The sequence below is a fragment of the Carettochelys insculpta genome, chromosome 3, assembly GCF_033958435.1.
Source record: "Carettochelys insculpta isolate YL-2023 chromosome 3, ASM3395843v1, whole genome shotgun sequence".
In the NCBI taxonomy this organism is placed as follows: domain Eukaryota; kingdom Metazoa; phylum Chordata; order Testudines; family Carettochelyidae; genus Carettochelys; species Carettochelys insculpta.
The window spans coordinates 143,528,863-143,554,348 of record NC_134139.1 but is presented as its reverse complement, the minus strand read 5'-3'; the positions used below and the strand labels follow the sequence as shown (position 1 = coordinate 143,554,348).

Here is a 25,486-nt window from a genome sequence, read left to right as displayed (position 1 = left end):
AATGGGATTCACACCCTTGTATCCAGTGCGGCATCCTTTGCTATGGACAAAAGACCAGACTCAAGTACAGCAAACACAAAAAGGGATTCTTTCTTTAGTTTGATGGAAACACATAAGCTCAGTTGGCCATTGGTTCACTGACTCAGACAGAGAAATAGAGGTATGCTGCTCAGGCAAAGTGTCTGTCCAAATTAGAGTTAGTCAAAAGATTTTTTTTTTCATGGAAATACTCTTTCAAAATAAAATGAATTTTTGACCAAATATTTTTCTTCTGAGAGTTTTCATGTGGTTGAAATGTTTGGATTTTTTATGAAAAAAATGTTTGAGTTTTCTCTCCTCAGCTTCTTCCTCCCTACGCCAATACAGGCTTTTCCACTGGAAGAAAAAAAAAGGGTCTGGATCCAGAAAACTAACCCCCCACCAGCTCAATTTTGTTTTGCATCAGACTGAATTTTTCTGTTTTATCTTGCTTTGCCCAACAGCTCGGTAAATGGTTTCATTTGTTTAAAACATATTTCCCATTTCATTACATTTTTTTTCACAGGACAAACTGATTTTTCAGTCACCTCTAGTCTACAGGCTGGTTCAGGTTAAGCAGTCAATGTAGGGCTGTCTCTGCTGTGGAGCTGATATGCAGTGGAAAGCAGAGGAACCAGGCCTCAGGTTCAGATCTATTCCTTGCTCCCTTAGGGTATGTCTATTCTCACGAGAAGATCTTCAAGCAGTGGTTAACCTTTTGGAGTTCAATTTTGCTGCATGTGTGAAGATGCAGCAAAAATTGATCTCTCTGGGTTCAGCCATTGACCCTGGTATGCTATGCTATTGCACGGAGTAAGGGATGTCAGTGCGATCCCGCAGAGCCCCGATCTACACTAGGGCAGAAAGTCCATTCTGATATATCGATTCTAGCCATTTGAATTGCATATCTGGGATCGACTTTGTTCCCTAGTATAGGCCTTAGGCAGCAAGAGCTGAAGCACTGTAGAAGCGCTGTTCAGCTTTCCTGGGAACTGAAAGGCATGATGCTAAGCAGTCACGGCTGCTGGCCAATGCGGAGTGATGTTAACAGAGAGTTGTCAGTTCCTTCCTGACTGTAGGATGCTGATGAGAGGAGGTTGCACGTAGGTGGGAGAGGGGTGGGCAGAAGAAGTAGATTTCTCAGGAAGGCACAATAACACTGATCTCTCCACACATTGGCCAGGCTCCCAATTCATGACCTGACAGAATCTGCTCCCTCCTGTTCTCCCACCTGCTATTTAGATAGCTATCTAGGAGAAAGCACTTGGTAAACAGCTAACAAAGAGACCTTTCTTCTTTTTCCTCAGAGTCTCATTTTTTTTTCCTAAAAATTTGAGCATGAAACTATATCATGGACCGGCTCATTTCCCACTGAGATCCTGCTGGAGACCCAGGGCAACATTTTCAAAAACAACCTAAGTGACTAAGTCATTGGGATTTCACTTCCCTTTAGCAAGGCTAACTTTGGCACTAATGGGCCTAAATCACTTCTGAAATAGGAATGTAGGGATACTTTTGACAATGATACCTCTAGCCGATAGCACATTGCTGGGTACCTGTTGAAGCACAGTTAAACAGAAGGTCCCATGCACCAAAACTTCCGACCTATTCTTGAACTCCAGGAGAATTTGAATTCAGATCTGAATTTTTGGCTTTGAACTCATTGGCCAGCAAAGGCTGAGGCTGTGTCTACACTAGAGAGTTTTGTCAACAGAAGAAGCCTTCTGTCGACCTGACTCAGGGAGTGTCAACACACACAAAATTTTTTGTCGACAGAGCCTTGACAGAACTGTGCATTTGTTTCAACAGTGTTATTCCTTGAAAATTTGAGGAATAATGCTTCTGTTGACTGAGTTCAGTTGACAGAAGTGCAGTATAGACAACTTCTGTTGACAAAGGGGGCTTCCAGGTCACCCGGCAGCCTGTTTGCAGAGCTTTGATCAGCCATTGTGTCGACAGAGGGCAGGGCAGTCTGGCTGCTCGTTGTTGACAGAGAGGATTGCTCTGTCCCTCTGCTTTTGTGCGCACATAAACTCTGTCAACAGATGCTTCTGGTCTGAATGTAGCGTGGCGCTTGATCTACATGGAGTTCTGCCCAGCACCACTGCCGGCAGAGCTATGCAAAGTGAACTTCTCGGGATAGCAAACGGCTGTCCATTTGCATTCTTCTGAAGCTCATTACTATAGCCAAAAGTTTGAAGCATAAAGGACTGGCAACAGAGGGGGTATTTAGCTGGCAGAGGCACATACACATGGCCTCTGCAGTGCCGGCACCCCCTTCTGCCAGCACTGAACTCTTGCATAGCTGTGGTAATGAGCTTCAGAAGTATGCAAATGGACAGCCATTTGCAATCCCAAGAAGTTCACTTTTCATAGCTCTACCGGCAGTGGTGCTGGGCAGAGCTCTGCGGAGACATAACCTGTGTGTGCTAACCACAGATTTTTTTGCTCCTTTCTGTATATATGACACCCATCTTTAAAACAGCCAAATATCCATTGCAGATTGCACTGCACACAACTGAATGGGCATCAGCAATCACTGGCTACTATAGAGAGAACTTATGACTTGATTCTGCCGGATGCTGCAAGGCGCCTGGGATATGCTTCACAGCCTGGAAATAGAGGCCACTCTACACTTCACAGGCAGATCACAGGTTAGACAGACCAGTAAAAGTGATACAGTTATCTAGAAAGGTTGAGGGCCCATCCATAGACCACTGGAGATTTGCCTTGACATGGTTATGCATTCTAAATGTTACCTTGGCAATAAGCTAAAGATACCGGGCCAAAATCATTCCTGGTGTATGCTCAGTGAAGTTGCATGAGGGCAGAGTTTGGCCCATTGTTTTATGGAAAGAATTCTTTACAAGTTTCCTTATCACAGATCAAATTACTTGCAAGAGAAAGCTTGCAAATGGGGTCAGTGAGGATTATAAAATAATGTGGATATTGTAGCTCCAAATGGTGCCTTCTATTTTGACTCTTCTCCAGAATGTCCAGCAGTAACTGGAGGTTTATTTTCATTATGCCTTCACCTAAAAATGTCAGCAGTGCTTTCTGTGAAATATTTTTTGTTTAGATCTGTCACTGGAGGAAGAGTAGTGAAAACAGTTCACACTAAGTAAATGCTTATATGGGTGGCCATTTATGTCATTATACTTTATTTTAAAAACTTTCTTCAAAGTTAAATAAAATTTCAAATAGGCTGATTAGAAAACAGTATGCCATTCTCAATTTGCCTTTCCTTGTGGACAAAGATTTTTTCCCCCTATTGGACTCCAGCCTAAAATGAAACAGCACTAGAACAAAGGTTAAGAAGTTGAAAGAATTCATTGCGGGGCTTGGGGGAACCAGGTACAGCTTGATTTAATATCAGTATTTCATATGCCCTGAGATTGTGGTTCAAACTACAAGATAGCTGAACACCATTTTTATAGCTTTCCATCTGTGAAGAGTTATTTCTCAAAGCACATTGTATGAACAATCTACCAGGTATTCACGCTTGAGATCATATGCTCTCCTAAATGAAATTTTTTTAACGCACAATCTGTCTGTGACGATAATTTTCCAAAGTAAGGAGTCTTAAAACCAGATTTATAAAATTAAATGTTTTACACACCAAGTTATTCTTCATGACACACTAACTCCTCCTTCCCCTGGCCATGCAAGAACTGTAGTGCATTAAATACTTGTGAAGCTAAGGGACAGTATTTGGGATGAGGATTTTGGTTTTGTGCTTGTACAGCATAATGGGGGCCTGGTCCATGCCTAGGGCCTCACAGCATGACAGTAACATAGATCAAATAAAATGAGGCAGATTGAAATGAAAAAGGGTCATTTGTGGGTTAATTAATACAAATGTACATACAGTTCCTTTAAATAAGTGAAGAAAAATATTTCTCTTTCTGTTACAGAAATAAGAGTTCAAGCAGTCATAGTTTGGAACTGGAAACTGTCACAGGATTTCACACAGACCTTGGTTCTACTCTTCAGCAGAGGAGGCTGCTCAAGGGATTGCCACATCCATAGTATATAAAATACCTTGGAAATGTTGCAGATCAGTTTTCACCTATGGATAGTGTTACTGCTATGGTAACAAGAGGTTTGTGGGGTTGCCTTTTCATTGATAGGGTCATTGACCTCCAGCTACATGACTGAAGTTCTCTGGCCTGTGTTATGCAGCTGGAGAGGATAGACCAGATGATTATAATAGCCTCTTCTGGCCTTATAGATTGTGAATGTACTGAAACTTTGCTCATTTTAGGGAAGTCTCAAAATTTGCTACAGCCTATAGGGATACACAGTCTGTTTGTGGCTTTCCCACAGTCTTTCTGAAGCTCTCCACACTGGGTTTGCAGCTGTCAAGCCACATTGATTGGTCTTGGTGGATGTAAAGAGAACATCAGGAAATTTGTCTTCTTGCTTGTGGCCAGGTCAGTATTGTCGGCCTCCTTCCTTCAGCTTTGCTTTCCCTGGCTCTAGCCATGTCTGAAGTAATTAGGAACACTTAGAACAGAGGGACAGGTATGTGCCAAGGGTGATGTCAAGACCTTATTGAAGTCAGTGGAAGTTTTTCCATTAGCTTCAACAGGGCCAGAATTTCACCCGAGGTGTAATAGGAAATATGCATGGAGTTCCTTGTTCAGGTGCAGAGCCTCATTGCTGGGTCAGGAAGGATTCTTCCCAAGGAGCAGATTGGCTCAGCATTAAGATTTCTCCATTTCTTATGGCATCCTGCCAGGTTCATAGACGTGGGGAAGATTTGTGTCACTGGTAAGGAAAGACATAAACCTTGGGGTGATACCTGGGGGTTTACTCTTCAAAACAGAAAATTGCGGTAAAGTTCTTTGTAGAGTCAGAAGCCTATTCCACCAATCCGTTTTATCATTTTCTGCCTCTAGTCTGATCACATCCAATGTTTCCCAGAGGAGTTTTTTTGCAACCTGTGGTCAGATTCTGGATTAGTTTGACCTCTTCTAGTATTTTGTTTCACCATTGACACCCTCCGCCAAGCGTAGTTTCCCTCTGTCTCTTCCATGTGTCACCCTGAGTTCAGTTGCTTTAGTAGGTCATGGATGGAGATACAGTAATGTAGCTGAGTCCTGACCCACTTCTGAATCTGAAGATCCAGATCAGGGCCTTGAACTGCTCATCAGGCTGATCGGCAGCCTATGGAACCAAATGGTCCCTTAGGGATGATGTGATTGTGGTAGCTTGTCATGTCATGGAGGATAGCTGCTTCTCTGCAATGTGTCAGACCTAGATTCTAAGACTGAGAGCTCTCATTGTAAATACAACTAGCTGGGGCATGTTTCACAATCAGGGGACATGGATTGCTTGGAGAAGCTACCAAGTTTTGTTCAAATGTTCTTTCTTCAGATTTGTTCAGGATGCTTGTCCTGCAGGGAGTGGAGCAAGTGCTTCTAGTGTAACATAATGCATGAAGGCAGAGGGGCTGAGCTGAGCCTCAGACTAATTTTTGCACCTTCAAGTGAGGAGATCAATGGAGCACAATCAAGGCATTACTGGATCTCACTCCACAAAGATGGATTGCTTTATTCTTCCTTAAGGATATGATGGCCTCAGGCTGGTGAGGGCAGAGGGTCCTTAGGATGTGGGCTGGCTACCCTGTGAAGGAGTCCTAAAATGGGAGCAGTGTTAAGTCCCAGGCTCCCTCTTGAGTGGAGAAAGAGGGACACACCTCAAGAAGAATAGAAGAGGCCATTGGGCCTTTCTGCCTCCCAAATAAGCAACTGGAGGGAGCAGGACAGAGTAAGTTCAACTAAGTCTGGTACTACCTGTGAAACCGTCCAAGTATGCCTTCCCCGCGTGAATCCTATGAGGTTTCAAGTTTAGAAAGTCAGTCTTAGCCAGTCTTAAGCAAGGGACGACAGGTGGTGAGGGAAGATTCGTAGGTCTCTTGTGTAAGAAATATGGTGATCTACTCCATATCATTATCCAGACTTTTTGGTGCTTCTCCAAGCCTAGATGTTTGTGGGATTCATCGATTACTATTTAATGAAGAAGTTATGTGACTTCAGATTGACATTGGAAGTGGAATGCTCAGAATAGCTACCTTTTTCCAATGGTGCATATTAAAGGAAAAACCAGAAACTTGTTTGTGACATGTAACTGAGAACATAGAGACAGGGTAAATTTAAAAAGAGTGCTTAATAATGCTGTGCAATGTATTTTTGAAATATATACCTCTTCTTGCCCTGGTAAGCACAGGGAGTTCAAACAGCAATCAGCCAAGCTGGAACAGGTACAGGACACCAAAACTGTTTTTCCTTATAGTTGCCCTCAATAAAGCATCATTTCTCATACTACTTGGGGCTGATCTAAGTTTTGGGAGTGTGCCAATCATTTTTCTAAGCCTTCTGTCTTTATTTTATGGCTTATATCATACAATTGACCAACTCAGGAAAACATCTGTTTCAGACAAAGCCAAAAGTGATGAGGAGTCTACCAATATATAGATGGCCACATTGTCCTTTTATGCCACCATTACCTGTCTAGCTGGTCTCAAATACACTAATTTAAAAGATTGTTTTAGTCCTTCCATGTCACAAGGAATTCACTGCTCATTTAATTGGATGACAGCATTTTTGTTAGTTAAGTGTGTAATTAAAACTACAGCAATGGATGCAGACCTGCACAGCTTAGTGGCTATACCACCAGTCTTGCGGTACTAATCACAAAGAGCTATAGTTCAGCCAGAGGTCCTGCATGATGTGAGATTTCAGGGAGTTTAGCATAGTCCCCAGTGGAGTGTTATCTAAAGCAAAAACAAGCATAACTAATATGGCAGCTAAGGATGCTTAGGAGACACCCCATTCTGGCACACTGAGGCTACGTCTACACGTGAAGCCAACATCGAAATAGCTTATTTCGATGTAGCAACATCGAAATAGGCTACTTCGATGAATAACGTCTACACGTCCTCCAGGGCTGGCAACGTCGATGTTCAACTTCGACGTTGCGCGGCACCACATCGAAATAGGCGCTGCGAGGGTACGTCTAGGCTATGTCTACACGTGAAGCCAACATCGAAATAGCTTATTTCGATGTAGCAACATCAAAATAGGCTATTTCGATGAATAACGTCTACACGTCCTCCAGGGCTGGCAACGTCGATGTTCAACTTCGACGTTGCGCGGCACCACATCGAAATAGGCGCTGCGAGGGTACGTCTACACGCCAAAGTAGCACACATCGAAATAAGGGTGCCAGGCACAGCTGCAGACAGGGTCACAGGGCGGACTCAACAGCAAGCTTCTCCCTTAAAGGGCCCCTCCCAGACACAGTTGCACTAAACAACACAAGATACACAGAGCCGACAACTGGTTGCAGACCCTGTGCCTGCAGCATGGATCCCCAGCTGCCGCAGCAGCAGCCAGAAGCCCTGGGCTAAGGGCTGCTGCCCACGGTGACCATAGAGCCCCGCAGGGGCTGGAGAGAGAGCATTTCTCAACCCCCCAGCTGATGGCCGCCATGGAGGACCCGGCAATTTCGACGTTGCGGGACGCGGATCGTCTACACGGTCCCTACTTCAACGTTGAACGTCGAAGTAGGGCGCTATTCCTATCTCCTCATGAGGTTAGCGACTTCGACGTCTCGCCGCCTAACGTCGAAGTTAACTTCGAAATAGCGCCTGACGCGTGTAGCCGCGACGGGCGCTATTTCGAAGTTAGTGCCGCTACTTCGAAGTAGCGTGCACGTGTAGACACAGCTTGAGAGAAACAAGGCACGCTCTCTTTCCAGAGTCATTGTTGCTGGTGAGGCTTGTGGTTCTTAATGAAGAACCTCAGACGCCCTGTACCCAACGTCCACGGTGTGAGCACAGTGAATTCTACCCTTCAACATGTCACATATACAACATTAAACTTCACCCAATATCTTTGCAGTCTGAAATGACACTTGATCTGCAAACATTAAACCTTTAGTTTAAGAGCAAAGTCTTTGCCATTTCATCATATTTTGTTTTACTTTTATTAAATCTACCAGTAATTCTAGTGCACTAATTGCTAAACTGCCTACGCACCATGTACAAAATTAGCTGTTTTTGTTTTAAGACCTATTTTTCCTTCCCATTCTCACACTAAGCCTTCGGTCAGCCTGAAGTCAGTCTTTCGTGGTTGTCTTTCAAATGACAGGCTGCCAGCAAGGGAGACTTTCACATTTCTGCTTCATCCAGCCACTACTTTTTTTTTTTTTTTTTGCATTCAGATCATTTATAAGCGTGACTCACTTCCTGCAGGCATCATGGAAGACGTGAATGATGTTTTGCAGTTACTTGTAACTGGCCCGTCAAGATAAATGCAAAATGTGCAGCTTCTCATATTGTTGTAACGCTTATCCTGTTCCACCCCATCCCTTCACCATCACTTGCTAGCTCCACTAGGGTGACATACCTACAAACAGCTGGAACAAAGACATGGCAGCAAGCTCCCTCAATCTGTGTGGGAAGTGGCACAGGAAATAAGGTGGTGAACTGAAGGCAGATGAATCTGATTAGAAAACGGATTTCACTGACATTTCTGAAGTGACATAATTAGGGGAAGATGAGTGTCAAAGATAAAATTTGACAAAGTCCACTACACTGTAAAAATTCAAACATCAACATTTTTCTCCAACAAGGTTTGTGCTGAAAAAGACACCAATTCAGCATTACACTGGCAAAACTTAGGCTATCCTGGGCTGTGAAACAGCCTATTGGGGAACACTGCTGCTGGGTGTAATTTAGAGCAGCCTTGGGAGTGTCCTAAAACATGCTGAGGGGAAGACTTTCCTCTGGCAGCCCTGAAGGAAAGCAAAGGTAACTTATAGCTGCCTTAAGTCCTCATCCATCCTTTCGTCAGCTGTCATGTTGTGAGTTTTGGCACACTGAGGATGGGACCGTCGAATACTTACAATACCTTCTGCAAACTCATTTTGATTGGATACAACAGACCTTGAGGTTTCTGATAAAAATTAAATTTGCTGCACCTCACATTCAACAGAGCATCCTCAGCTGTCCAATGTGGCAGGCTTGGCTTCCCTGTCTTTCAGGAAAACATTCCCATGCAATTCCTCTCTTCTATATATTCACTCTTTAAGGTCTACTTTTTTTCACCTTCTAAATCTTGTGGGGCTAGTGCCCCAGGTTTGCAAGGATTTCTGGTATACACGAAACCATCAGTTTAATTGTGAGTTAATTCCTTAGTGGTTTCTATTTGGATAAAGAATTCTTTCCCACAAATGCATGTATTAAGCCACATCTCTCTCCTTTCCAGAACTGAAATCTCATGTAAATCACCACTTTCATCTACTGCTCAGAAGTGGCTCTTTTTAAAGTGATTGCCAGAGATCTGGGGCAACGTTAGCATATTAGCTTCCTGAATTGTAAAGGGCGTTCAGTTTTCTTTTGCAGTATGGAATGCAACTTTCCTGACTACTCTGTTCCTTCCTGAGTATATTATTTTCTTTTATTGTATACTGCTGTCCCTACGGGATCTCATGTACTGCTTCAGACTTCTCCCTTGTTCCTCTCTCTGATTTAATGTGATAATCTTCTCATGTCTTATTCTGTAGATCTAACTGCCACTTACGATTAATTTCTGACTACTTTAAATACAAGAAAATCCACCTTTCCCATAATCTCCATTCTTAGGACTACAGTTATATGCTTCCAGGCTGCTGCTGGCATAAATTTTAGAGGAATACAGTTCAGTTTTGTAACCATGTAATTTACATAGACATTTAAAGGCATTTCAGACAGTACGCAAAGGTCTTCTCACACCTTTTATAATCTGAGAAGTATCTTGTTAGCCTTGGATTTACTGCCAGTTAGGGAGCTGAGAAAAAATGATTCTGATCTCGTACCTTTAAATTTCTACCAGTCAGAGATCTTCTAAGATAGCCACCATTTTTGTAAGGCAAAGCTGATGTAATGTGTAACAGGAAAAATTCACTGGACTCTCATGGAGACTACTCTTATTCTCTTGTTTTGTCAGTGACAAATTCATTCACACTAAGGGTATGGCTGCACACTGGCTGGGAGGATTTGTAAGGCTCAGGTAGCTTTGCTCAACTTGCTGGGAATCATGCTGCTGCATAGATTACCCTTAAAGTAAATGGCTGCTTTACTGAATGCAATAACTTTCCTACCACCCTAACAAAGGTTTTGCACACCCAGAGCAGTTTACCAAAACTGCCCATCTCTTCCCACCCACATTTTGGAGGTACAAATTAAAATGAGACTTAGCCAAAGGCTCCCAAGTTTTGAGACTGGTTTTGGATATTTTGCAAAGCCAGTGTATGGTCAGTGCAGCTTCCCCAAACTACTAAAACAAAAGCCATCCTCCATTTCATTGTGCACATTGAAAAAGTCTAGCTCCCTTGTCCCTGTCTAAGTGCAGACAAAGAAGGCTCCTCACTGGCATTTAAGGGCATTGAAGATAATAAAGTAATGAGATGCAAAGCCTTATTACCTTTGGGCCTGTGATAAGTCAAATGGAGCAGATTAAAGGGGTTTCCTGTTAGGTCAGGCATTCAGGGTAAGGAAACCATATCTGGTGTGATGCATTTCATCTGCCTTGTAACAAAGAATCTTCATGATACAGCTTGGCCCTAATCACAGCTGATTAACACACATCGAGCTGGACAACTGGGAAGAACTAGCAGACGACCGCAGCAGATGGAGGCAGGGGTTACACAAGGGCCTTCAGAAGGGCGAGATGAGGATCAGACAGCTAGCAGAGGAGAAGCGAGCACACAGAAAGCACACTAAGGACTTGCCAGACACCCACCACATCTGCAAGAGATGCAGCAAGGACTGTCACTCTCGTGTGGGTCTTCATAGTCACAGTAGACGCTGTAAATGAAGTCCTCAATTGAAACTATAAAGGGTGCGATCCATAGTCTATGCAGACTGAAGGATGCCTACTAACAGTATGGTAGGAAACATCTTCTGTATAATGTTGTAATCTAAAGAAAAGGAAATTAAGCTGTGAACAAAACATCTCAAGTCATTTCAAGAGAGATTAGCGTGTGCATTAGTAATAATTTGTAAGTGATAAAGCAAAGATAACATTTTAGCAGAAGCATCGTCCATTGTGGCTGACTTCTAACCTCTGTATCAAATTCCTAAACTACCAACAAAAAGGGATGAAAATATAAGATCCTGTCTCCCCAAAACAATAACAGAAATTAAATGGGGGTCAAGCAATTGTTTGGGGGCCACTAACTGGAGCCCACTTTTCCATGACCTGGAATAGGCATAAAACATTTGTGTCTCCCAGTTATGAGGACAGGATTTCTGGGTCACTCATGAAAATATTCAACATGGCTGGACCTACCCTTGATCACTGGGGAATAGTACAAAGCTGAAGGAAGTTGTCCACCTGAGTGTCATTTACCATATCTTAGCTACAGCTGTCATCCACTTTTCAGCCCACACAACTGCTGTTGTGTCCAAGCCAATTTAGTTTTGCATCTCCTATTGACTGGCTTATGGTATGTCTACACCAGGAGTGAGCAGACTATGGCCCATGGGCTGGATCCAGCCTGCTATGCCACTGGATCCAGCCAATGGACTGCCACATTGGGCTCACAGCAGGAAACTGCTTAAAGCAGAATGGGTCTGGCCCATGCTGATTTAAGCTGCTTCCTGCTCCATGTAGCCATCTGCTCTGGACACCAGGCGGTGGGAGAGGCTTATTGCACTGTGTCCCCCCACCCCCCCAGCAAAAATCTCTCAGCTTTCATTGGCCAGTTTCTGGCAAATAGGAGCTCAGAGATTTTGCTGGTGGCGGAGCTGCCCCAAGAGCCTCCCACTCCCCTCAGCATCTGGAACAGAGAGCCACCTGGAGTAGGCTTGAGGGATCTCAGGCTGCGGCAGGCAGGGAGCCTGCTTCACAAGGCTGCTGGCCAGAGTTGCCTTGGTATATGCCTCCCGGCCAGAGCCTGCCTGATCCCAGTCACCATCCAAACCCTCTGAACCTTCCGTGGCCCCAGGTCACAACTCCAGCCCAGACTCTGCATCCTCTCTTACACCAGTCCTCCAGGCCAGAATCCTCTCCTGCATCCATACTTCTTCCCAGACACTGCACCCCAATACCCTGCCCCAGTTAACAATCCCCACCTTCAACCGAACTCCCTTACAGATCCCACTCTCTCCTGCATCTTGCTTCCCTACCCTGAGCTTCCTTCCACGTCCAACCTCCATCCCATACCCTGCAACCCCTCTGTAGCAGAGTGCAGCCCTTGACCGCTTACCAAAATCGTGGAGTGCCCCCCGCCATCAAAAATGATTCCCCACCCCGTCTCCACTTAAATTCTAGAGAAACTTTATTGTTGCTATAGTGCTTCAGTGTAGACTCTACCTGCACTGATGAAAGGGGGTTGCCCATCTGTAGAGATAAGCTACTTCCCCAAGAGGCACTAGCAGGTCAGTGGGGAAATTTGTCCACTAACCTGACAGTGTCTACACTGGGATTAGTTCATCTTGAATACAGTGCTTGGAGATGTGGATTTTCACACTCCTGAGTGACCTAAAACTGACTTAATGTTCTAGTGTAGATTAGGCTTTTGGTAGCTCCCTGATCACCTTGATGGTGTGTGTGAATCCAGTTCCTTGGTACCTCTCTCCCCTTGTCTGGGAAGTCTGGGCACCTACCTAAGGGTTTGTACGTTGCACTGGGTGCCAAGGTACCTAAAAGAGAGGCATTAAAATGCCTAAATCTTTTTGTGAATATGGGCCAATGGGCCCCTGCATAAGCTGCGTATAATGCACTGCCCTTCCTCCCAGGGGTTGTGGAGAGTATAATTTCATTTAAAAAAGGATTGTGAAGTTCTCAGATATGACAGAATGGGGTCACCTAAGATAGCCACAAAAACTAAATTTTCCATTTTCCTTCTAAACACTCCCAAGATCCTCATTTTTAGCCCCATGATCAATTCCATCACCTGCTTTTTATTTCCAAGGCTCAGAGTCAGTTATTTCTGACTCATCCCTCCTTCTCTGGGCACATCTCTCCATCTTGCCAGCTTTTTCCTCTACAGCAGCTCCACGATTTATTTTTCCACACAAATCAAAACTTGGTCCAGGATCGGGCCAGCTCCTCTCTTGTATGATATTCACCTCATGTTTCAGCTTCTCTGAAAATCCTGCTGCAAAACTTATCGGCTTTACCAGTTTCACTTTGGTTAGTCTTCAATCATAAGTCAGTTCCCTTTCATCCTCATTTAAGTCTTCAGTGGTTTAAATGGTTAAATATATTGTGGAGATGGTAATAATACTGCCAAATACACAAGTGAAGATAAAGCAAGTAATCATCATACAATCACAATGGAGATTTGTAATTGTCACTTCCACAACTGCCCTTAAAACAAATGCAGATTAGCCTGGGATTTAATTTAAGGGAGTTTTTAGGTTAGAACTGAGGTTTGATGTGTGGTAAACTGCTATATTTAAGAATCTGAAGCTTGAACCTCACAGTTCTCCCTTTTAAGCTGCCTGTCCCTGCTTTACACCTTTTTATTCCCTATTCATTCAATCTTGGTCTTTATTATGACACTATTTGCCTCTCAATTATCTTCGTATGTATGAACCAGTGCCAATGTGATATTCATATTCATGCATTTACTAATCCTCAGCATTACCAAGTGGTATCTTCTGCTCAATCACATTGCGGAGGATATTTATTCAAAGCGAGCATTAGTTTCTTTCTGCACGTCATGCAATGCTCCCCAAATCAGAATGACTTTCTTTAGCGCAAGACAGCAGAGAAAAGAAACAAAGAGATGATACAGATGGAGCTGCCACTCGAAGGCAAAGCAGGTTCATGGAACCTAAACCAAAGCTTCTGAATCACCTAAAAATATGGAAAAGAATTTTACCCACTGTTCAGCAAAAAGCAAGCCGCATACACTAGGAGTCCATGAAAGCTGTAATTGGGCACACCACTCAGTAAAGAAGAATGGCCATTTTGGGCCAGACCAGTTAGCCTAGTATCCTGTCTTCATATGGCAGTCAGATAATTCCGATGTAATGAACAGAACAGGGAAATTATGGAATCTGTTGTGCAGTCCCAGCCTCTGGCAGTCAGAGCTTTAGGAACAGCTCTTCATTTTTCTTCACCTATCAGGCTGTGTCATTCTTCTACTGAATTTTTTACACCACGCCCATCACCATGGCGCCTTACCAAACCAAGTAATCAGTAGCAAGTCCTCTCGTTTTACATCGCCTGGAGACGCACCTGGCAGCATTCACCTCTGCTTCCCCACACCCACCAGACAACACAGGCAAGTGGAAGAATAGGGAGGGTGCTCTCGGGGACAGAGCTTCTTTCCTTTCACATATTTGGGGTTCGTAAAGGCAACAACTGGGTGCCTATCACAAACTGCAGCCTCCAGAGCCTGAGGACAGAGAAAGCTACAGTTCTCTTTTAGCAAGAGGGAAGCTATGATCTCTATTAAGGCAAAAAGTCATGCCGGAGTGAGTCCAGGGCCCTCTGCTGTGCAGGGGCACCCCAGATGTCTCCAGTGATCCCCGTGACTCCACAAAGTCCCATCAGAGACTGTGGGCTTGGAAGCATCAGAGAAACATAAGACTGCTCTGACCTCAGCTGGCGAGCACCCAAAGTCTGAAATCGGAGCCCAGGGACAGGCAGCTGGCCAAGAACCCTACAGGAGAACAAGTGTCCAGTGCTCCCACATGGGATGCCTCGCCATCTGCCCAGCCCCTCCATTTGCTGGCCAGGGGATGAGCCGTGGGGTCAGTCCTGGCCTGTTGGCCTCTGACTTGCATGGGGAGGCCCTGGGAAGCCCAGTCCCAGTAGCTGGCCCTGCCCAGGGGAAAAGCTGATTCTCTCTCGGTCTCAGCCATTCTAATCCCCTCCCCCCAGAAGCACAAGGCCTCCGGCTGGCCACACCACAGGCTTTGGCATGGGCACCACTGCTGGGCCTCCAGTGGCACACATGGCCAGGCTGGTCCAACCCAGCCCCTCCCCCAGCAGGAGCCAGCAGGCCCTGCATTGGGGCTCGGGGAGGGCAAGTCTGTGCCGCTCAAGCCCCATGGCAAGGCTCCAAAAAACAGAGCAAATTACATTGGGAACAAAAATGGGAGTGGCGGGGAACAGAGGAAAAAATCCATTGTTTCCAGTCTCAGTAACAATCTTAGGCTACGTCTACACGTGAAGCCAACATCGAAATAGGCTATTTCGATGAATAACGTCTACACGTCCTCCAGGGCTGGCAACATTGATGTTCAACTTCGACGTTGCGCGGCACCACATCGAAATAGGCGCTGCGAGGGTACGTCTACACACCAAAGTAGCACACATCGAAATAAGGGTGCCAGGCACAGCTGCAGACAGGGTCACAGGGCGGACTCAACAGCAAGCCGCTCCCTTAAAGGGCCCCTCCCAGACACAGTTGCACTAAACAACACAAGATACACAGAGCTGACAACTGGTTGCAGACCCTGTGCCTGCAGCATGGATCCCCAGCTGCCGCAGAAGCAGCCAGAAGCCCTGGGCTAAGGGCTGCTGCCCACGGTGACCATAGAGCCCCGCAGGGGCTGGAGAGAGAGCATCTCTCAACCCCCCAGCTGATGGCCGCCATGGAGGACCCAGCAATTTCGACGTTGCGGGACGCGGATCGTCTACACGGTCCCTACTTCGACGTTGAACGTCGAAGTAGGGCGCTATTCCGATCCCCTCATGAGGTTAGCGACTTCGACGTCTTGCCGCCTACCGTCGAAGTTAACTTCGAAATAGCGCCCGACGCGTGTAGCCGCGATGGGCGCTATTTCGAAGTTAGTGCCGCTACTTCGAAGTAGCGTGCACGTGTAGACACAGCTTTAGATGTTAAAATAACGGTAGTAAGTTAAAAGTTTAGACAGTCATTACTTATGTCGCATTAATATTTATGTTCATAATTTAACATCCTCTAATTGCTTTTACAAAGGGAAAACCTGGCAGACTTTAAAATAGGCCTTTTTATGTTCCACTTCAGTATAATAAAGTAAGAATGTAATGAAGTAAGGAAAATATATGCAAATATAAAATGTTGCTTTGTCATGCAGCTATACCACCATGGGCAGCTTTACCAGGGTGTGCTGCGACACTGGTTGGCATCCGTTGTCCCAACTAAAAAATCACAAGTGCCCAATGACAATGTTGTGGCATGGCATATGTAGCCTGCCATCAAATAAGGCTACTGCCCCCTCATTCTGCATGAGATGAGGGCCTGGGATACTTGGATCCCTAGATTATTTTGGATAATCTAAATGGCGTATGAACCATGATTTGGTCACAGGTATCCAAGGGAGCATGATTCCTTACGTCACTCCAGGGAAGCCAACCTGTCAGAAAATTCCTCACTGCTTGTTGGGCAGGTTTGGGAAGATCCAAAAGCTATGGGGGTAAACCCCGACAGAAAATCCAGAGTGGAGATCCTAAGGCACTTAGTGGGGAGGATTTGTCAATCCTGCTTTCCAGCATCTCCTTGCAGTCACCTCAGTTCCTCGCGTACTGACTTCTGTCCTTCCTTTGGAATCAAGTGGGGTGACTGAGAGAGGGCTAGAGCTGCTTGGGCAATGTACTTACTCCAAATGCTAGCCCAGTCAATGCAGCATGTAAGAGGTTACCAAATGGAGAGGACACTCCATCCTTGCTGATAGCATGGAAACAACATGGGAAGTGGCAGTTCTGGGTTATAAGCCCCCCTCAACTGGTGAAGAGGAGGATGCCATGGCTCACTTTCATTGGTGGAAGGAGTCATCACACTCCACTGATTAGCTACCACCCGCCCCAAGCTGGGCAGCCCCCGGTCAATAAGGTGCTGACCCGTCACATCTGTCTTCCTCATTGGGTGCATAAGGATAGGCCAAATATCAAAAAGCAGACGTAAAGGATGTACCCGCCATAAAACGAAATAATAAATCAACTTGCCTCTGGCTCAGTAGCTGGAATGTGTGGCCCAGGACTTGAATCTGCCCATGACCTTATGAACATGGACTCAATATGCTAAACAGCAGTCATAGGTCAACAGCTACACAAACTGAACGTGGACATCACTGCTCTCCAGGAAACCAGGCTGGTATATGCTGGGTCAGTGAAAGAAACCAACAACACTTTCTTCTGGAAGGGCTTTAGTTCAGAGGAACACCACCTCTATGGAGATGGATATGCTGTTCAGAACAATCTGCTGAAATCTATCAATACTCCCACAGCTGAAATGGAATGCATTGTATCCTTAAAGCTCTTTACCAAGTCAGGATATGCCAACATCATCAGTGCTTATGCACCCACGTTGGCGTCATGCACTGAAGACAAGGACTGCTTGTATTATAATCTTCAGAAAGTTATAGACTCCTTTCCAACTGGTGAACATCTGTACATCCTTTGTGACTTCAGTGCAATAGATGGATGCAACCATCAGTCCTGGCCCATCTGCCTCGGTCATCACGGTATTGGGAAAATGAACAAATATGGTTAAAGTCTTCTTGAATTCAGCCCTCAGAATCAGCTCTGCAACACTAATACTTTCTTTAACTTGAAAGAGTGTCACAAGATTTCATGGCACCACCACAGATCCGGTCACTGGCATCAACTTGACCTCATACTGGCACGCAGGAAACATCTCAATGCTGTCAAATTTACATGCATGTACCACAGCACAGATTGCAACACAGATCACTCCTTGATCATCAGCAGAGTGAAAATTGTCCCAAAGAAATGCTATATGGCAAAGGAATGCATTAAGCCAAAGATCTATACCTGAGATGCGCTAAAATGCTCTGTCTATACAGATGATCTCACTTGCAAAATGGAACATAAACTTGAGCAGCAAACAGTTGATGAAACATGGTCCATGCTGAGAGATGCAATATACGAATGTGCCAAATCTGTCTTTGGAACATGTAAATTCCCTAACGAAGACTGGATTGATGAAAATGCTGACATTCTCAGGTCTCTTCTTGAAGAGAAACACAAGGCACATCTGAACAACATAAAGAACCCATCTCAAAGCACAAGAAATCGACTTCAACATGCAATATCTGTTCTTCAGAGAGAATCCAGGAGGTGTGCAAACAGGTATTGGGCTGATCTATGTTCTAATATTCAAAAGGTATCTGATTTTGGCAACTTGAAAACTATGTATGATGGAGTGAAGAAAGCACTTGGACCAAATGTTACCAAAATCACCCCAGGGAAGCATTTAAATGGACAGGTGAACACAGACAGAAAGCTGCAGGTGCCCAGATGGGTGGAACAGTAATCCAGTCTTTATTCTCATGAGTATACAATACAACCCGAACTTGACAACCTCATCCCAACTCTTCCAGAAATGTCTGAGCTAGATGCAGAGCCTACGGAGGAGGAACTTCTCAAGCTCTTGATGCTCTCCCCAATGGAAAAATGCCAGGAAATGACAGAATCCCAGCTGAAGTCCTGAAGGCAAACAAGGCTGTGCTCTTCCCCTTCCTCTATGATTTACTTCTAAAACATTGGAGAGCAGGAGATGTCCCACATGACATGAAGGAGGCAAACATCATCACTCTGTATAAAAACAAAGGTGACAAGGGTGACTGTAACAACTACAGAGGCATCTCGTTACTGAGCATGACAGGAAAAGCATTTTCCTGTGTCATTCTCAAACACTCGCAAAAAACTCACAGATTGAGTCTATCCAGAAACACAATGTGGCTTCAGGGCAGGCAGGTCCAAAATGGACATGATTTTTCCTCTTTGACAACTACAAGATAAATGCAAAGAACAAGGAAAGCCATTATTCATAGCATTTGTGGACTTAACAAAGGCATTTGACACAATAGATCAGGACCATACAGAGTATTAACCAAGAATGGCTGCCCTCCGATCTCACTCAAGCTTATAACATCCTTTTACAAACTTGAAAGCAACAGTGCAATTAGAACCATTTGCAATGAACAACTGAGTCAAACAAGGGTGCATTCTTGCCCCACCCCTCTCTGGCATATTCTTCTCAGAGTGTGTTTACACTAGGAACTAACTTCGAAGTTAACTTTGAAGCTAGGCACTACTTCAAAGTAGCCAGTAGAGCATCTACACACATTTTCCCTTACTTGGAACTTAACTTCGAAGTAGGGAGCCCTACTTCAAACTCCTTACTCCATTCCTGGGAATGGAGTAGTGCCCTACTTTGAAGTAGGGTGTGTGTAGACTCAACCTCAAAGTCGCTTATTTTGAGGTACAACTTCGAAGTAAGCAACTTCGAAGTTATTTTGTAGTGTAGACACACACTCAATTCTACTAAGTTGTGCATTTCAAACTCACGCAGCAATGTATTTCTCCACACAAGATTATATGGCACTCTCTAGAACCTGGCAAGACTCAATGCCAAAACCAAAGTCAAGAACGTCCGCATTATGAAACTCCTCGTCACAGATGATGCAGCTCTCGTTGCTCATAATGAAGACACACTACAGTCATTCATGGATTCTCTGCCCAGTGCCTGCAAGTTGTTGTCCCTTGACATAAGCATGAGGAAAACTGTTGTATTCACTCAAGGTATACCTCAGTGACCCAATGTCATTCTGAATAACAGCCCATTAGATGTCATTCAACAGTTGTATTACCTTGGATCTACTGTCACCACAAACCTATCCATGGACGAAGAACTGAATATCAGAATTGGGAAGGCAGCTACTATTTTTGGCAGACTTACACAATGAGCATGGAACAATCCTAAGCTGACAGTGAAAACAAAGATACCAATCTACCAGGCATGCATATTGATTATCCTGCTATATGGTTCTGAGGCCTGGACCACCTACTCAAACCAGGAGAAAAAAATGAACAGCTTCTATCTTCACTGCCTCAACTGAATTATGAATATCAACTGGCAAGATAAAGTTTCAAATGCAGATGTTCTGTCAAGATCTGGCATGACCAGCCTCACAGTGATTCTCAACAGCAGAAGACTGCGATGGCTTGGTCATGTGAGAAGAATGGGTGAGGAACATCTTCCCAAAGAAATTCCCTTCAGTGAACGGTCATGTGGGTTGAGAGCAAGAGGAAGACCGAAGCTAAGATTGAAGGATACATGCAAAAATGCCATGAAAAAATTCAACATCGATCCAAAATCCAGGTAAGCTACAGCATCAGATCGAAATACCTGGTGACAATTGCTATGACAGAGCATATCATCCTTCGAAAATATGTGTACAAGCCACACAAAAGAACTTCATCTTAGAAGGAAAAACTCTCAGACTCCGGAATTCGGAAATAGACTGACATGCGGTTATTGCCATCGACCGTGCAAATCCAATATTAGACAAATAAGCCATGAGAGAAGCTGCAGACTCAAACACTGCCATAGATGCTCACAGCTGCTGCTAACCACCATCTCTCAAGATGAAAAGGGGCCATAGCCATAGCCATATCATACGAATACAACCTCCTGTGAAGACTCACAGTAGGATGGGATTAGTGTCACTCTGAGTAATCAAGCATCAGCATGCCACTGTCTACCAAATGAAGACCCAAATCAGAAAGTAACCTGCTTGTTATTGTAGTCGCCTTTGCTGCCACAAAACCAACTTTGCTGCGTCTCTCTTAATTACACAACATTGTCTTCTCCCTGAAATAAGCCCCCAACACCACCTGTGCAAAGTCACTCATTGTCAGACATCTGGTGCTCCATACCACGCAGCATGTGCCCTCTCTAAAATGCACAGAAGCAGGCCCACCAACAGGGAGCGTAAAATAGGTAGTTGCGTTGTGGTCTGGAAATTCAAAGGGGTCTGGCTGTGGCCTCTGCTACTTTGGCCACGTCAGCAGCTGGCACTCTGAGCCCATTTGACACACTAGCATTGCTGCTCCAGTGCCCCAGGCGGCAGTAAAGCATTGGGTGGGGAGGGCAGCACTATGGTCTGAGTGGTACCTTCTGCCCATGGCCCCACACTTTCTGGGGTGCAGAGCCAGGCCCTCTCCCACCTTGACCCAGGGCCTGCCGTGGCTGCTGGCTCCACTGCACAGAAGCCAGATAAATGAGATTTCTATAGTATGCATTAGCTGTTTGGCTACCTGCCCGTGCTATTTAAATTTAGCCAAAGACAATGTTAATACACAACCTCACCTTAATAAACCAGGCCCCAGACCCCCTCAGTACATTGGCTAGCACCACCTTGTAGAAAAGGAATCACATACTTCTACCAAAGGCCCATGTCTTCGGTGTTTCTACTTCTTGTGACGCCATGGCTGTGTCTACACGTGCACGCTACTTCGAAGTAGCGGCACTAACTTCGAAATAGCACCCGTCGCGGCTACACGCGTCGGGCGCTATTTCGAAGTTAACTTCGACGTTAGGCAGCGAGACGTCGAAGTCGCTAACCTCATGAGGGGATCGGAATAGCGCCCTACTTCGACGTTCAACGTCGAAGTAGGGACCGTGTGGACGATCCGCGTCCCGCAACGTCGAAATTGTGGGGTCCTCCATGGCAGCCATCAGCTGGGGGGTTGAGAGACGCTGTCTCTCCAGCCCGTGCGGGGCTCTATGGTCACCGTGTGCAGCAGCCTTTAGCCCAGGGCTTCTGGCTGCTGCTGCTGCAGCGGGGGATTCATGCTGCATGCACAGGGTCTGCAACTCGTTGTCGGCTCTGTGTATCTTGTGCTGTTTAGTGCAAGTGTGTCTGGGAGGGGCCCTTTAAGGGAGCGGCTGGCTGTTGAGTCCGCCCTGTGACTGTGTCTGCAGCTGTGCCTGGCACCCTTATTTCGATGTGTGCTACTGTGGCGTGTAGACGTTCCCTCGCAGCGCCTATTTCGATGTGGTGCTGCGCAACGTCGATGTTGAACATCGACGTTGCCAGCCCTGGAGGACGTGTAGACGTTATTCATCGAAATAGCCTATTTCGATGTCGCCACATCGAAATAGGCTACTTCGATGTAGGCTTCACCTGTAGACGTAGCCCATGGCTGTGTCTACATGTGCCCCAAACTTCGAAATGGCCATGCAAATGGCCATTTCGAAGTTTACTAATGAAGCGCTGAAATGCATATTCAGCGCTTCATTAGCATGCGGGCGGCAGCAGCGCTTCGAAATTGACGCGCCTTGCCGCCGCGCGGCGCGTCCAGACGGGGCTCCTTTTCGAAAGGGCCCCGCCTATTTCGAAGTCCCCTTATTCCCATGAGCTCATGGGAATAAGGGGACTTCGAAGTAGGTGGCTTCCTTTCGAAAAGGAGCCCCATCTGGACGCGACGCGCGGCGGCAAGGAGCGTCAATTTCGAAGCGCTGCTGCCGCCCGCATGCTAATGAAGCGCTGAATATGCATTTCAGCGCTTCATTAGTAAACTTCGAAATGGCCATTTGCATGGCCATTTCGAAGTTTGGGGCACGTGTAGACGTAGCCCATATGAGTGACTCTACACAGGGGCTACGTCTACACGTGCACCCAACTTCGAAATAGCTTATTTCGATGTTGCGACCGATGAATAACGTCTACACGTCCTCCAGGGCTGGCAACGTCGATGTTCAACTTCGACGTTGCTCAGCCCAACATCGAAATAGGCACAGCGAGGGAACGTCTACACGCCAAAGTAGCACACATCGAAATAAGGGAGCCAGGCACAGCTGCAGACAGGGTCACGGGGCGGACTCAACAGCAAGCCGCTCCCTTAAAGGGCCCCTCCCAGACACACTTTCATTAAACAGTGCAAGATACACAGAGCCAACAACTAGTTGCAGACCCTGTATATGCAGCACGGACCCCCAGCTGCAGCAGCAGCAGCCAGAAGCCCTGGGCTAAGGGCTGCTGCCCACGGTGACCACAGAGCCCCGCAAGGGCTGGAGAGAGAGTATCTCTCAACCCCCCAGCTGATGGCCGCCATGGAGGACCCCGCTATTTCGATGTTGCGGGACGCGGATCGTCTACACGTCCCTACTTCGATGTTGAACGTCGAAGTAGGGCGCTATTCCCATCCGCTCATGGGGTTAGCGACTTCGACGTCTCGCCGCCTAACGTCGATTTCAACTTCGAAATAGCGCCCAACACGTGTAGACGTGACGGGCGCTATTTCGAAGTTACTGCCGCTACTTCGAAGTAGCGTGCACGTGTAGACGCAGCCAGGATGTGCCGGCGGTGCTTGTAATGGCAACAAAGGGCGTAGTGGGAAAGAGGGGATTGACTCTTCACAGTGAAATAACAGCTTTGTTGTCTAGAAGCTGTGTTAGTAGCAAAGTATCTTCACCATGACTTGATAGAGGCAAGAGCTTTCCACACCATGGTAGACACAGCTTAGTTTACACCAAGCTGAATGACATCAATATCTATTTCAAAATTAGAAATAAAAAATGGATTGCCTTATGTGTGCACCTCATAATCTATTTTAAAAGGGTACTAGTTTCCAAAGGCTCTTCAGGACACGTGGTATCAAGCCATAATGTTTCTTGTAGAGAAAGATATGCTTTTCCACCAGTCCTGTGAAATATAATGGTTTCATCAGAGACATGTCAGTGTGGTCCAGAGTAAATCCCTACTATACTCCCCTACAGAGCATGTGGGCGAACAGAGAAAGGAATGCATCTTTTGTATTTTACAGCACATTGAGCAAGATTTGAAGCTGAGATTTCTGATACTGCTTTTGGGCCTGACATAGATACCACCTCTATGTGGAAGCAAAAATGCAACAGCTGCTTTCAATGCTGTTGGGACTGGAGGAGGGAACGGGGGAGGGTGGGGAAGTGGCTGTATTCCAGACATCACATTTCCAGCAGTCACACCCAGGTGAGAACAGTGCAAATTGGAATGTCTGGTTAGTGTTTGGATCACCTCCTAAGGCCTCACATGTGGCTTCTTCACCACGTGGAGTAGTAGCAATCTAAACCAAAGTGCTCAGGAATTCAGGTCTTGCTCACTTTTACAACTTCACTCATTGACTTAGCTTTTGCATTAGTTCTTTGACAGTACTGGGCAGGAATGGTACAGAAAGTTTGCACCCATGTAGGCATAAACAGCCTCCCACTGACAGCTGGCAAAGGCCAGCACATCAGAAATCACCAACAAGGTGCATTTTAAAAATTTACTGGGGCATTGAAGGGGATGTAAGGCTAACTTCCTGCTATCTGTTTCCTCCAGGAACACCCTGGTCAGAGGGAGATGGTTTGTAAACGTTCTGGATCCTGACTTGACTGAAAACCCCTAGTTCTGCAAAGGATTCAGATGCTGGAAATCTGCTTTAGATAACGATTGTAGCCTGTTAAATTTCAGTCTCTGGAAAACCTGTTATACTTTTGTTTAATTTGTAACCTGGTTAATACCTGCTCACTCTAAAAATCTTAATAATAAACTTACATTTGCTTTACTATCTATAGACTATAGTGCTGGGTTCCTTTACCAATCTTATGTTCAGTCTATGTCTATTCTACAGATTATGTTGGCATAATTTATGTGGCAATCCCCGTGAGGGACTTAAATTATGCTGGAATAAGTGCTCGTGTGCATAGGGCGATGGCAGCAGGAGAAGCTTCTGCTGCTTGCAGAGGTGATTTTGTTATGCCAACGAGAGAGTTCTCTCCTGCCATCATAGAACATCTTCACCAGATGTGTGCTAGCAGTGCAACTGCATCAGTACAGATGCCCTCAGACATGTCCTCAGTTGAATCAAACCAGATGGAATGTAGGTACTATTGCCTTGGGAGTGGTAATTTCTGTGACTGTCCGGTGGCAGAGCGATGTTCTTCAAACATGCTCAAGTACACCCAGGGTTAACCTGCAAAGCAGAGAGAAGGCTAGCAAAGCTTGTGAGGAGACAGTCTGTGTAGCTAACACACGGGGAGGGCAGGGAGCTGACCGCCAGGTTAACACCAGCTAGTAACAAGAAGGCAGGGGGAATACACAGTGACCAGAGTGCCCAGAAAAAGTGTGTATCATTTTAATTACCCTACCAACACTCCAGAAACTTTTTCCAGAGTTCAGAATAGAAAGTTTTCCCCCTTATGGATTCCTTCACATTACTGGGGGGTGAAACCAGAACAGGCAGACAAGCGAACCCAAACTTGCATTGATGAGTGCTCTCTACAGTCACCATTTTCCTTTGGTTTACCAATAAAAGTAAGACCAAAGCAGGGCTAGCATACCCAAGCACCCCAGTTTGCATTCTGAGGCTCATACTTAAATACTTATCTCCTTACATGCCTATTCTTTGTCCAAACCCCTTCCCGTTTTACCTTGCAATCTTGAAAATAATGGGGAGGATGTGAAACTACCATTGACCCTGTGTTGAGGACTATGTATTTAGCCCACCTTATCTCCATGAAGAGTCTCCATTAACACCAGACAACCACAAACTTGCTCTCCTTGCTATACACTAAGGTCTGGAAAGATCAGGGACTTTACATATTAGCCATTAGAATTCTGCCTATTGCCTCTTTAAAGTGTGTTCTTCTGGCAGTGACAATTACACATAGTGTACAGTGACAGAAAGGGCATTGCTTTCCACAC

General features: G+C 45.5%; 1 long non-coding RNA gene across 4 annotated transcripts in view; it reads left to right on the top strand.

Moving 5' to 3' along the window:
* Positions 1 to 24,344, top strand: part of LOC142010504 (uncharacterized) — a 55,595-nt gene extending 31,251 nt beyond the window's left edge. The window contains exons 3-6 of one of the 4 annotated variants that reach the window (XR_012644817.1): positions 2,521 to 2,672; positions 3,933 to 4,120; positions 4,345 to 4,451; positions 24,122 to 24,344. This is a non-coding gene — a long non-coding RNA (uncharacterized LOC142010504). Of the gene's footprint in view, positions 1 to 2,520; positions 2,673 to 3,932; positions 6,274 to 24,121 lie in introns of those variants that run through there. The other 3 variants (XR_012644816.1, XR_012644815.1, XR_012644818.1) reach the window with 3 other exon arrangements.
* Positions 24,345 to 25,486: the final 1,142 nt, after the last annotated feature.